Consider the following 13,357-nt stretch of genomic DNA (forward strand, 5'->3'; position numbering starts at 1 on the left):
TACTGTACCCAGAGTGACTGGTGTGGGGAACAGGCAGCGCTATACTGTACCCAGAGAAACTGGTGTGGGGCACAGGCAGAGGCTGTACTGTACCCAGAGTGACTGGCATGGGGCACAGGCTGGGATGTACTGTACCCAGAGTGACTGGCTTGGGGCACAGGCAGAGGCTGTACTGTACCCAGAGTGACTGGCATGGGGCACAGGCAGAGGCTGTACTGTACCCAGAGAGACTGGCATGGGGCACAGGCAGAGGCTGTACTGTACCCAGAGAGACTGCTGTGGGGCACAGGCTGGGATGTACTGTACCCAGAGAGACTGGTGTGGGCACAGGCAGAGACTGTACTGTACCCAGAGAGACTGCTGTGGGGCACAGGCTGGGATGTACTGTACCCAGAGAGACTGGTGTGGGGCACAGGCAGAGGCTGTACTGTACCCAGAGAGACTGGCATGGGGCACAGGCTGGGATGTACTGTACCCAGAGTGACTAGCATGGGGCACAGGCAGAGGCTGTACTGTACCCAGAGAGACTGGCATGGGGCACAGGCAGCGCCGTACTGTACCCAGAGAGACTGGCATGGGGCACAGGCTGGGATGTACTGTACCCAGAGTGACTGGTGTGGGGCACAGGCAGAGACTGTACTGTGCCCAGAGAGACTGGCATGGGGCACAGGGAGCGCTGTACTGTACCCAGAGAGACTGCTGTGGGGCACAGGCTGGGATGTACTGTACCCAGAGTGACTGGTGTGGGGCACAGGCAGCGCTGTACTGTACCCAGAGAGACTGGCATGGGGCACAGGCTGGGATGTACTGTACCCAGAGAGACTGGCATGGGGCACAGGCTGGGATGTACTGTACCCAGAGTGACTGCTGTGGGGCACAGGCAGAGGCTGTACTGTACCCAGAGGGACTGGTGTGGGGCACAAGCAGAGGCTGTACTGCACCCAGAGTGACTGGTGTGGGGCACAGGCAGAGGCTGTACTGTACCCAGAGTGACTGGTGTGGGGCACAGGCAGCGCTGTACTGTACCCAGAGTGACTGGTGTGGGGCACAGGCAGAGGCTGTACTGTACCCAGTGAGACTGCTGTGGGGCACAGGCTGGGATGTACTGTGCCCAGAGAGACTGCTGTGGGGCACAGGCTGGGATGTACTGTGCCCAGAGAGACTGCTGTGGGGCACAGGCTGGGATGTACTGTGCCCAGAGAGACTGCTGTGGGGCACAGGCTGGGATGTACTGTACCCAGAGAGACTGGCATGGGGCACAGGCAGCGCTGTACTGTGCCCAGAGAGACTGGTGTGGGGCACAGGCAGAGGCTGTACTGTACCCAGAGTGACTGGTGTGGGGAACAGGCAGAGGCTGTACTGTACCCAGAGGGTCTGGCATGGGGCACAGGCAGAGACTGTACTGTACCCAGAGAGACTGGTATGGGCACAGGCAGAGACTGTACTGTACCCAGAGAGACTGGTATAGGGCACAGGCAGCGCTGTACTGTACCCAGAGAGACTGCTGTGGGGCACAGGCTGGGATGTACTGTACCCAGAGTGACTGGTGTGGGGAACAGGCAGAGACTGTACTGTACCCAGAGTGGCTGGCATGGGGCACAGGCTGGGATGTACTGTACCCAGAGAGACTGGCATGGGGCACAGGCTGGGATGTACTGTACCCAGAGTGACTGGCATGGGGCACAGGCTGGGATGTACTGTACCCAGAGAGACTGGCATGGGGCACAGGCAGCACTGTACTGTGCCCAGAGTGACTGGCTTGGGGCACAGGCAGAGGCTGTACTGTACCCAGAGAGACTGCTGTGGGGCACAGGCAGAGGCTGTACTGTACCCAGAGAGACTGGCATGGGGCACAGGCAGAGACTGTACTGTACCCAGAGAGACTGCTGTGGGGCACAGGCTGGGATGTACTGTACCCAGAGAGACTGGTGTGGGGCACAGGCAGAGGCTGTACTGTACCCAGAGAGACTGGTGTGGGGCACAGGCAGAGGCTGTACTGTACCCAGAGAGACTGGCATGGGGCACAGGCAACGCTGTACTGTCCCCAGAGAGACTAGCATAGGGCACAGGCTGGGATGTACTGTACCCAGAGAGACTGGCATGGGGCACAGGCTGGGATGTACTATACCCAGAGTGACTGGCATGGGGCACAGGCAGAGGCTGTACTGTACCCAGAGTGACTGGTGTGGGGCACAGGCAGAGACTGTACTGTGCCCAGAGAGACTGGCATGGGGCACAGGCAGCGCTGTACTGTACCCAGAGAGACTGGCATGGGGCACAGGCAGCGCTGTACTGTACCCAGAGAGACTGACATGGGGCACAGGCTGGGATGTACTGTATCCAGAGAGACTGGAATGGGGCACAGGCTGGGATGTACTGTACCCAGAGAGACTGATATAGGGCACAGGCTGGGATGTACTGTACCCAGAGAGACTGGCATGGGGCACAAGCAGAGGCTGTACTGTACCCAGAGTGACTGGTGTGGGGCACAGGCAGAGACTGTACTGCACCCAGAGAGACTGGCATGGGGCACAAGCAGAGGCTGTACTGTACCCAGAGTGACTGGCATGGGGCACAGGCAGCGCTGTACTGTACCCAGAGAGACTGGCATGGGGCACAGGCTGGGATGTACTGTACCCAGAGAGACTGGTATAGGCCACAGTCTGGGATGTACTGTACCCAGAGAGACTGCTGTGGGGCACAGGCTGGGATGTACTGTACCCAGAGAGACTGGTGTGGGGCACAGGCTGGGATGTACTGTACCCAGAGAGACTGGCATGGGGCACAGGCTGGGATGTACTGTACCCAGAGAGACTGGTGTGGGGCACAGGCTTGGATGTACTGTACCCAGAGAGACTGGCATGGGGCACAGGCTGGGATGTACTGTACCCAGAGTGACTGGTGTGGGGCACAGGCAGAGGCTGTACTGTACCCAGAGAGACTGGCATGGGGCACAGGCTGGGATGGACTGTACCCAGAGTGACTGGTGTGGGGCACAGGCAGCACTGTACTGTACCCAGAGTGACTGGCATGGGGCACAGGCTGGGATGTACTGTACCCAGAGAGACTGGCATGGGGCACAGGCTGGGATGTACTGTACCCAGAGAGACTGGTGTGGGGCACAGCTGCCTCCTCCTCAAAGGGAGTCAGCTCCAGTATCTCAGAATTTCCTTCACAAGTTTCTGATCTCTCTCTTGTTGTGGGCTGGCTTTGCCTGCATGAAAACAGATGGAATGAAATGTGATGATAATGGATGGAAGAGAGATTGGAAAGCATGCATGGCTCCTGCGTGTACGGTGCCTCCCCATTAAGGGCAGAAGATGTTGAGTGTACGGGATGATGCATGAATTGGTGTTGATGTTAATGTATGTGTGAGATATTCAGTGTAAAAATCCCTTCTGCCAAATGTATGAGATCCGTGTGGTCTGTACCCCTTGGAGTGCCTGATTCCCTAATGAGAGTGAGTTGACAGTGACTACGAGGTAGACTTACCCTGCTGGAGCAGGTGAGATCATTCATTCCCTTTGCTCTACAGTTCATTTCTGTTCTGTGTGCCGGGGCAGAGACTTCCTGGCAAACTGTGCCCAGGCCGATGAGGTTAGGTTGGTTGCTCTCCTGCTGTTATCCTTGGAAAGCAATGGGCAGGATTCTAGGATCCTTAGGCTAAGTGTCGACGCCATCGTAAATGCCGTCCCGTTTTACGACAGCGTAAACAGGCCCCCAGGAGCAGCGATCCTGAGCCCTACAGGAGGCCAGCATGGCACTGGGACAACCCAAGCCGCTCCAGCAGCCGTTACTGGCGTCAAATGGCCGGCGTGGGTCTGCGCACGAGCACTGCGACCAGCTTCCTTCTCCACGCCGGACCTGACACAACATGGAGTAGGGCTACAGGGGCCGGCAAGGAGCAAAAGGGGCCCCCAGCCTGAGAGTCCGGCCCTCCGATCAGTTGGCCCTGATCACGGGCCAGGCCACATGGAGCCCCCCCCCCGGGTTGGACCTCCCCTCCCCCACGCCCGCACCACGCCGCCCTGGAAAGGATGCACGCCGAGGTCCTGCCGGGTAAGCCCACACGTGGACGGCGCCGACGGGATTTGGTTTTCTTCTGCGGCCACTCAGCCCATCGTGGGCGGAGAATCGCTGGGGGGGACCGCGTAGCACGACCCCCGACCGGCGGTGCACCGACCGCGCCGGCGCCAATGGCCCCGATTCTCCAGTCACCGGAGAATCAGTGGACCGGCGTTGGAGCCCAATGATTATCCAAACCAGCGTGGGCTGAGAGAACCCCGCCCAATATTTTGCCATTCGCGTATGGCTTGGAAAAGAGTCACCAGGGAGCTGTGACTGAAATGTGGCACACAAGACCTGCTTTGACTGGTGGACATTTCACCCAGTGATAATACACAGCGGACTTGCAGAAAGTGAATGTGTGTTTGGTCACTGCTTAAATATGGCGTTAGGAACTTTGACCCCATGAGGTGGGTGGATGAATCAGTGCCTGGTTTGCCACATGATTTGGCGAGCAGCTCGCTAATGTATAATTAGTGAGCTTTCAGGCAGAAGATCGGGCATGAGAACCCACCCTGCTGATCAGTGGGAATCTCGCCAACAAAAAAAGTATTTGGCATGCTTGCCTTCATCAGACGGGGCATCGAGTATAAAAGTTTGCAAATTATGTTACAGTTATATAGAGGGCGGGATTCGCTCAGTGCAAGCCAGAGAACAGAGAAGCGGCACCATTGGCGCCGGCGGGTCGGCGCAGCATCGGTCGGGGGCCGCTCTACCCGCCTCCCCCGCCGATTCTCCGCCCGGGATGGGCCGAGCGGCCTTAAAAATATCCGAGTCCGCCGGCGCTATCCACGTGAGATCGGCGGGACCTCGGCGTGCATCCATCTGCGGGTGGCCTGGTGTGGGGAGGGGGGGGTCTGACCCCGGAGGGGGGGGGGGCGCTCCTCTGCGGCCTGGCCCGCAATCGGAGCCCACCGATTCGTGGGCCGGCCTCTCGGGCTGGGGGCCTCTTTTGTTCTGCGCTGGCCCCTGTAGCCCTACACCATGTTGCATCGGTGCTGACGCGGAGAAGGGAGCCACCGCACATGCGTGCAACCGTGCTGGTCGGTCTGCGCATGCGCGCATTCGCGCCGGTCGGTCTGCGCATGCCCAGACCCACGGCGCCCATTTCACACCGGCATTGGCAGCTGGAGCAGCGTGGGTCGTTCCTGTGCCATGCTGGCCCCCAGTAGGGGTCAGATTCTCTGGTCCAAGGGCATGTTGACGCCATCGTGAAAATTGACGGCGTTTACAATGGCGTCAACACTTAGCCTCAGGATCAGAAAATCCTGTCTGTCCAGAATGCTGGTTAGGCCACCTTTGGAATTCGGATCACCACACTACCAGAAGGACGTGGAGGCGTTGGAGAGATACAGAAAAGGCTTATCAGGATGTTGCCTGGGAGGGAGGGTATTAGCTATGAGGAGAAATTGAATAAACTGGGATTGTTCTCCCTTGAAAGATGGAGGCTGAGGGGCGACCTGATAAAAGTTTATAAAATTATTAGGGGTACAGATAGGGTGAACAGTTGGAGGCTTTTTTCCAGGGCGTAAATGACAATTACAAGGGGACATAAGTTCAAGGTGAGGGGGGAAAGGTTCAGTGGAGATGTGCGGGGGAAGTTTTATTCACAGAGGGTGGTGGTGGGCTGGAATGCACTGCCAAGTGAGGTGGTTGAGGCAGATACGTAAGCAAACTTTAAGACTTATCTGGATAGGCACATGAACAGACAGGGTATAGAAGGATATAAGCGGTTGGTCTAAATAGGAAATGTGATTGGCGCAGGCTTGCAGGGCTGAAGGGCCTGTTCCTGTGCTGTACTGCTCTTTATTTGTTCTAATCCCGTCCACCACCGCACTTTATCTGAAAAATGGAAAATTATGCCCACAGTTAGCAAGTTCAATGAGAAGGTGCTGAATGGAGGTCATACAGTGCCCCATTGGGAAGCTTTTCAAACTTTGAAGTCATGATGTGGAGATGCCGGCGTTGGACTGGGGTGAGCACAGTAAGAAGTCGTACAGCACCAGGTTAAAGTCCAACAGGTTTGTTTCAAACACGAGCTTTCGGAGCACTGCTCCTTCCTCAGGTGATTCACTCCAAAAGCTCGTGTTTGAAACAAACCTGTTGGACTTTAACTTTGAAGTGCCCTTGGTCGAGGTTTAGGATCAGGCTTCCTACCCAATCTGAGGAACATGGAGTATGTGGCACAGGAGATCTAGAGGAAGGGACGGTGGTAGCGAAAGTAATCTTGTTCACAAACACCAGCTGCAATGGCAATCGAATATTGGAACTTCTGAAGTTCACATCATGTATAAAATCTGTTTAAAAGTTAAAAGTCTCAACTCTGCTTCGGGCCATGTGAGATGGATGCTGACAGTGTAGACCATCCATGTATGTCATTATCTTTAACCCTGTTGTGCTCCTGGCTGCCATGTAACAGTTTGCAGGCTGGATGTGGAAGCCCATTATTCGTGGAATAAGTGATTAATTCAATGATGTCAGTTAGGTTCTCCTTTTTATTAAGCATTTGCTCTCAGTCTGAATTATTTCCTGTTTTGGTTAAATTCTTACAAACTGAAACTAAAATGAGTGTAACATTCTCTTGAAACTAAAGGTTACCAGGGTAGCCCATGCGCTTTGTCTCATCTATTACCACAGGAAGTTACAAGGTACAGAAGGGAACCAGTTGCTTTTTGAAATAAGTCCAGGTTTCATGTACTCTCTCATTGCGTCAGTGTTTACTTCATAAGACTAAAAACACATGTGAACTCGTCTAAAACTTTAAAAGGGGTATTGCTAAATTGTTTAATACAAGCTATGAAATCAGAATCATACAATGTCATTTTTTGTTTAATCATTCATGGGAGGTGGACGTCGCTGGCTCAGCTGAGCCGTCTTCTTGAATCGCTGAAGTCCATGTGGTAATCCCACAGTGCTGTTAGGGAGGGAGTTCCAGGGTTTGACCCAGCGACAGCGAAGGATAAAAGCAAATTACGGCGGATGCTGGAATCTGAAACCAAAGAGAAAATGCTGGAAAATCTCAGCAGGTCTGGCAGCATCTGTAGGGAGAGAAAAGAGCTAACGTTTCAAGTCCAGGTGAACCAGATGACAGTGAAGGAATAGTGATATAATTCCAATTTTTACGGGGTGGGGGCTTCCCTGGCTAGGCCAGTATTTGTTGACTATCCCGAATTGCCCTGGAGAAGGCGGTGGCGAGCTGCCTTCTTGAACCACCTCAGCCCACGAGGTGTAGGTACACCTACTGTGCTGTTAGAGAGGGGCTTCCAGGATTTTGACCCAGCGGCAGTGAAGGAACGGCGATTTATTTCCAAGTCAGGGTGGTGAGTGGTGGCGTTCCATAGAACATAGAACATAGAACAGTACAGCACAGAACAGGCCCTTCGGCCCTCAATGTTGTGCCGAGCCATGATCACCCTACTCAAACCCACGTTATGCCTACTGACCTTGTCCTTCTAGATGGTAGTGGGCTGGGAAGGTGCTACCTCAGGAACTTGCAATTTTCGATATACTAATAATGTCTTGTGGTGTGAACTATAGTTTTTTTTAACTTATCTTTATTACATTTCTGGTGAGCAGCAACAGTTTGTATGTTTGAAACTGATTGATGAAACAATCAAAACGATTATGTGATTATGGGATTATCGGGCAATGTTCGAAGACAAAATGGCTCTTTACACTGATGATCATGCTTTGGCACTCCGATCAGGAGCTTCTCCTGGACTGAGAGTGAGGCAATGTTGACTCTGGTGATCACCAGCTGATAAGCTTGCATGCTTTCTGAACTTGAGGATATCTTACTAACTTATTTTGGTGACATTCAATCAAAAACAAAGACACAGGATTTTCAGATCAAAAAAATCCCTCTTATTCAGCAACAATGCAATCTCTGAGTATAAGCTGGGATCAAACTTTCTGACGAAACGCAGTGCTTCTTCAATCTTCATCCCATCAGCGATGACACTGAAGTCTTCCTCTGTCTCTGTAAGAGTGAAACCTGCACTGCATAGTTTATGATTCTATCAAATACACCACGGCCAGCACAAAATAATTCTACTGATATGTCGATAAATAATTAATGATTAGCATTATTTCACCCATTTGGAACCAATGCTCCCTACTATAGAAGCTAAAGTTAAAATAATATTGGAACAGGCAAGTGGTCAAGGCGGCTGTAAAGCATGGCAGAAGATAGGAGCCTTCAAGAGAGCTCAGTTCCATTCACTAAGTTTAACAAGTTGGCATTCTACAAAGCGCACTTAGAAAAGTGTGCCCCTGTTGTTAAAAGTGCTATATAAATGCAAGTTGTTGTTGTTCTTATAGCTGTGCCATACTCTCATATCTAAAAGCAATAGAAGCAATGGATGGAATCTAGTTGAGGATTCAGGGGGCTTGCCTACTGACCTGAGAGCCGGTGAGAGGCCATTGTTGCCCCTTTTCGGGAAGTCTCGCCAAACCAGTAACCAATTAGGCTGTGGCAAAGTCACCGCCGGACCTTCCTCTGGAATCAAGACACCGGGCGAAACAGTCTCACCTACCGAGAGCCAATCAGAGGCTGGCAACTCTTGTGTTGAGCAGCTCGAAAAGGGAAGGAAGGGGTGGCAGAAGCAGCAAAGACACCTATTGGAGTCCCAGGATCGCACAGCAGCCCAGGCCACAGGTAAGTCATGTGTGAGTGTGTCTGGGGGTGGGGGAGGGGGTGTGAAATGTGTGAGTGTGTCTGGGGGTGGTGGAGGGGGTCGCTGGATGAGGGGTGTAGACGGATCAGCTGAAAGAGAAGGGGGTTGGTTTTTTCGTCAGCACCCCCTTCCCGATGTCGAGTCCCTCAATCAGGCACTGAGTGCCTTTAACTGAGGGAACGCCCGCAGATGACAAGCTGGTTTTAGCTGCCACATATGCTAAATGGCAACAGGCCCGCCCGCCACTGGGTTAATACCAGTGGTAGCAGGATGAGGCCCTTATGTGATCATTGATTGGCCACTTTAGGGCTTCAATAGGCAGCAGGACAGGAAGGTCAACCATGGGCCTTCCCACCCATAACTTAATTCTGGGTAGGGCGATGTGGGAAGAAAGCAGGGTTCCAGTATGCCATCATTCCATCGGATTAACACACTTCCAACCCCCAAGCTCACCACCAACGAGGGAACAAGATTCCACCCAATGTTTCAACGTGGCTTATTAAATTGAAAATATATAATCTGACGATGCCTGTTAAGTATAAGCATTCTGCTTCCTACAACCCCAAAAACCCCACATTTAAAATGAACAGATGCTCTGAATCATCTGACTGTGAGATTTCCCTGTTTGTTCCACATTTCCTTGACTTGTGAGTCTAACGTAAAACCTAACTAAACTGACAGGAGACCAATTCCCTCCTGATTCATACAAAAATAAAAAAGGAGCGCTGCTGGAAACTCCACTTTGGTGGAGGAAGCCCAGTTTCTGTCAGGCTGAGGGGAATTTGACCAGGGTTATTGAAATGATGAGCAGGGTGGGCCAGTCGCGATTGTTCTTTATTTAAAATATAAATTTCGAGTACCCAATTATTTTTTTCCAATTAAGAGGCAATTTAGCGTTGGCCAATCCAACTAACCTTCACATCTTTGGGTTGTGGGGATGAAACCCACGCAATCAGGTGTGATTGCATTTGTAGGGCATAAAGTGATGACAATTCAGTTTCCTCTAAAGGGGCAGCACGGTAGCATGGTGGTTGGCATAAATGCTTCACAGATCCAGGGTCCCAGGTTCGATTCCCGGCTGGGTCACTGTCTGTGCGGAGTCTGCACGTCCTCCCCGTGTGTGCGTGGGTTTCCTCCGGGTGCTCCGGTTTCCTCCCAAAGTGCACAAAGATGTGAGATTGTTGGGTTACGGGTATAGGGTGGATATGTGGGTTTGAGTAGGGTGATCATTGCTCGGCACAACATCGAGGGCCGAAGGGCCTGTACTGTGCTGTACTGTTCTATGTTCTATGACACGGGGAGAATGTGCAAACTCCACGGACAGTGACCCAGAGCAGGGATTCGAACCTGGGTCTTAGCGCCGTTGTCCCAGAGCTAACCACTGCGCCACATGCCGCCCTTCAGTCGAGAGTGTTCTGATCAGATTACCCTGTGGCAGCTATCTCAGAGTTGGAAAAAGTTCTAACCATTGACCACGGAGTAGGTACATTTCTAGAGGAATCATGGAGTCTTACTTCACCGAACCAGGCCATTCAGCCCACTGTACCTAGTAGGAACTTTGAAAGAGTGATCCAATAATTCCCACTCCCCTTCTCTTTCTCCACAGCCCTATAATATTTACAGGATTCAAGTGAAGCTAATTTTAATCCAATTCTTCCTGTCCTTGCAGATTCCCTTATTTCTCCCATATTCTATCTCTCTGGATACTAACTTGGGAATTGTTTCCCTAACATATAACATTTCTGAACGCAAAGCTCATTTGTAAAACATTTTGAACAACTGAATAAATAACTGAAGATAATTTTGAACTGACATTTAAGGTAAGTGGCAAAACAGGCAATGGGGAAATAGGGGTCAGGATTCTCTCCCGCTGGAGAATCCCTGCGACCGGCTCGAATCGCGCCACGCCGCCCTGATGCCGGCACGCGAGCGGAGAATCGGCGCCATTGGCGCCGGCGTGGTTGGCGCGCCATCTGTCGGGGGCCGCTCTACGTGGCCGGCCCGCTGATTCTCGCCCCGGGATGGGCTGAGCGGCCGTCGTGGAAAACCCGAGTCCCGCCGGCGTCGTCCACATCTGCTCTCAGCCGGCGGGAACTCAGCATGGAAGGGTCGGGGGGGTGGGCGGCCTGTGGGGGGGAAGGGGGTCACACCCCAGGGGGGGGCTTCCGATGTGGCTTGGCCCGCGATCGGGATCCACCGATTGGCGGGCCATCCTCTCTGGCTGGCGGCCTCCTTTCTTCCGCGCCGGACCCTGTAGTCCTGCGCCATATTGCGTCGGGGCCGGCGCGTTGAAGGAAGCCACTGCGCATGCGCCCGTTGGCGCCGGTGCCACTGCGCATGCACGGATCCCACGGCGTCCAGGACACGCCGGGATCAGCAGCTGGAGCGGCGTGAACCGCTCCTGTGCCATGCTGGCCCCCTGTAGGGGTCAGAATTGTTGATCCTGAGGCCGTGTTGACGCCATCGAGAAACGTAATGGCGTACCCGACGGCGTCAACACTTAGCCTCAGGATCACAGAATCCTACCCAGGATTGTTTAAAGCGGTGTATATTTTGAGGCGGGATTCTCGGGTTCGCCCAGCCGCGTGTTTCTCGGCGGTGCGCCGTTCGCTAGCGACGGGATTCTTGCTCCTGCCATTTGTCAATGGGATTTCCCATTGAAGCCACCCCACACCACTGGAAGACCCGCGGGCGGGGGAGCACTACTGGCGGGAAAAGAGAATCTCTACAGCCCGGGAATCTCAGCCATGATCTGGAGCAAGCTGCGTGAAAGGATAGTTGACTTTCAAAATAGGATTAGATATGTACTTGTAAAGGAGAAATGTGGACTATGACGAAAGAGCAGTACAGCAGATCTATTTGGAAAGCTCTTCCAGAGCATTGACACAGTCACGATGGGCTGAATGGCTTCCTTCTCTGTTGTACGATTCTATGATTTTACAAACAATATCCTGTGGGCGCGATCCAACGGCCATGCTGAGCCCAAAAAGCAGCTCGCTGCGGTGCAGCGTGGCCGATGAAAGCCAGGAGACCCCACACCCGGGATCTACCCGGCTCACCACACCTCGCTGGATCCAACGCAATCTCGTGAGACGTTGCAATGTAAATCCTGCCCACAGTGGGTGGGATTACTTTTTGTCAAATCTGCATATTAGAGCGAGGTAGTTAGCCTCACTCTAATGTGCAGGTCCCCGAGGTACCTGAGGCTTTGGGATTCAATCCCCTCGCCTCACAGACCTCGGGCGACTGTTGTTCAGCACTGGTCCCCACAAACAGGGAGAAGATGGAACGGAACTTGTGGGGGTCTCCCATAGACCATAAGATGTAGCAGTAGAATGATGCCACTCGGCCCATTCAATCATGACTGATATTTTTCTCATCCCCATTCTCCTGCCTTCTCCCTATAACCCCTGATCCCCTGATTAATCAATAACCTATCTATATCTCTCTTAAAGACACTCAGTAACTTGGCCTCCACAGCCTTCTGAGGCAAAGAGTTCCACAGATTCACCACCTTCTGGCTGAAGAAACTGCTCTTCATCTCTGTTTTGAAGGATCGTCCCTTTAGTCTGAGATTGTGTCCTGTGGTTCTAGTTTTTCCAACAAGTGGAAACATCCTCTCCACGTCCACTCTATGCAGGCCTCGCAGTATCCCAGAAGTTCCAATAAAATCCCCCCTCATCCTTCTAAACTCCAATGAGTGCTGACTCAGAGTCCTCAACTGTTCCTCATAGCTCTTCATTCCAGGGATCATGCTTGTGAACCTCCTCTGGACCCTTTCCAAGCCCAGCACATCCTTCCTTAGATACAGGGCCCAAAACTTCTCACAATATCATGGATCAAAGACCCTCAGCAGCATGCCCTTTTGGTAGGGTGGTGCCCTGGCACTGCTAGTGCCAGCCTGGCAAGTTGCACAGGTGGCACTGCCAGATGGTATGAGCACTGCAAGGTTTGCACTGCCAAGGTGCCAAGCAGGAATATTTTGCGATCGGGCCAGGGGTGTCTGGCGTGGGTGTTGGTGGTGGCCCGGGGACCCCCCCATAGTGCGTTCGGGCTGGGTGGGAGGTGGGAGATCATTTCGGGGGCCTCGGAGGCTGGGACGCCATCTCTTGCTACACGAGCGGGTTCCGGCGAGCGGAACTCCCCACTGTACAAACGAGGCTATGGGCAGCCTCGGCTGAGCGTTCCACGTTCGTGCTCCTTATTCAATGCGAGTCACATTGAATGGCCATGTGTTTTTCAGCACGGCGAGCGCCAGGAAACACGCAGCTAAATGCACTCGCTAGGGGACTTGTTCCCTTTTGGGAGAATCGCGCCATTTTTGGCCAAAGCTAAATGCCGTTACACTTTTTGGCATTCAGGCATGATAACATCAGAGGAAATAAACCCACAGAGAAGCTGAAAGATTTCCAATAAGTTTCATGCTAAATACAAACAACAAGAAAAGATACACAGGAAGAGCGTACAAGATCTGTGGAAATTTGTTTTTTTACCTCAGAGATAGAGAGGGGTATTTAAAAAAGTGAACTGAAACTTGGCCTTCCTCAAAGATGAGAACGCAGTGGTAAATATGCACAAAAGAGAATTTCCCTGGTGTCTGCTGCAATAACTGCTGG

The sequence above is a fragment of the Scyliorhinus canicula genome, chromosome 18 (assembly GCF_902713615.1).
Source record: "Scyliorhinus canicula chromosome 18, sScyCan1.1, whole genome shotgun sequence".
Taxonomy (NCBI): Eukaryota; Metazoa; Chordata; class Chondrichthyes; order Carcharhiniformes; family Scyliorhinidae; genus Scyliorhinus; species Scyliorhinus canicula.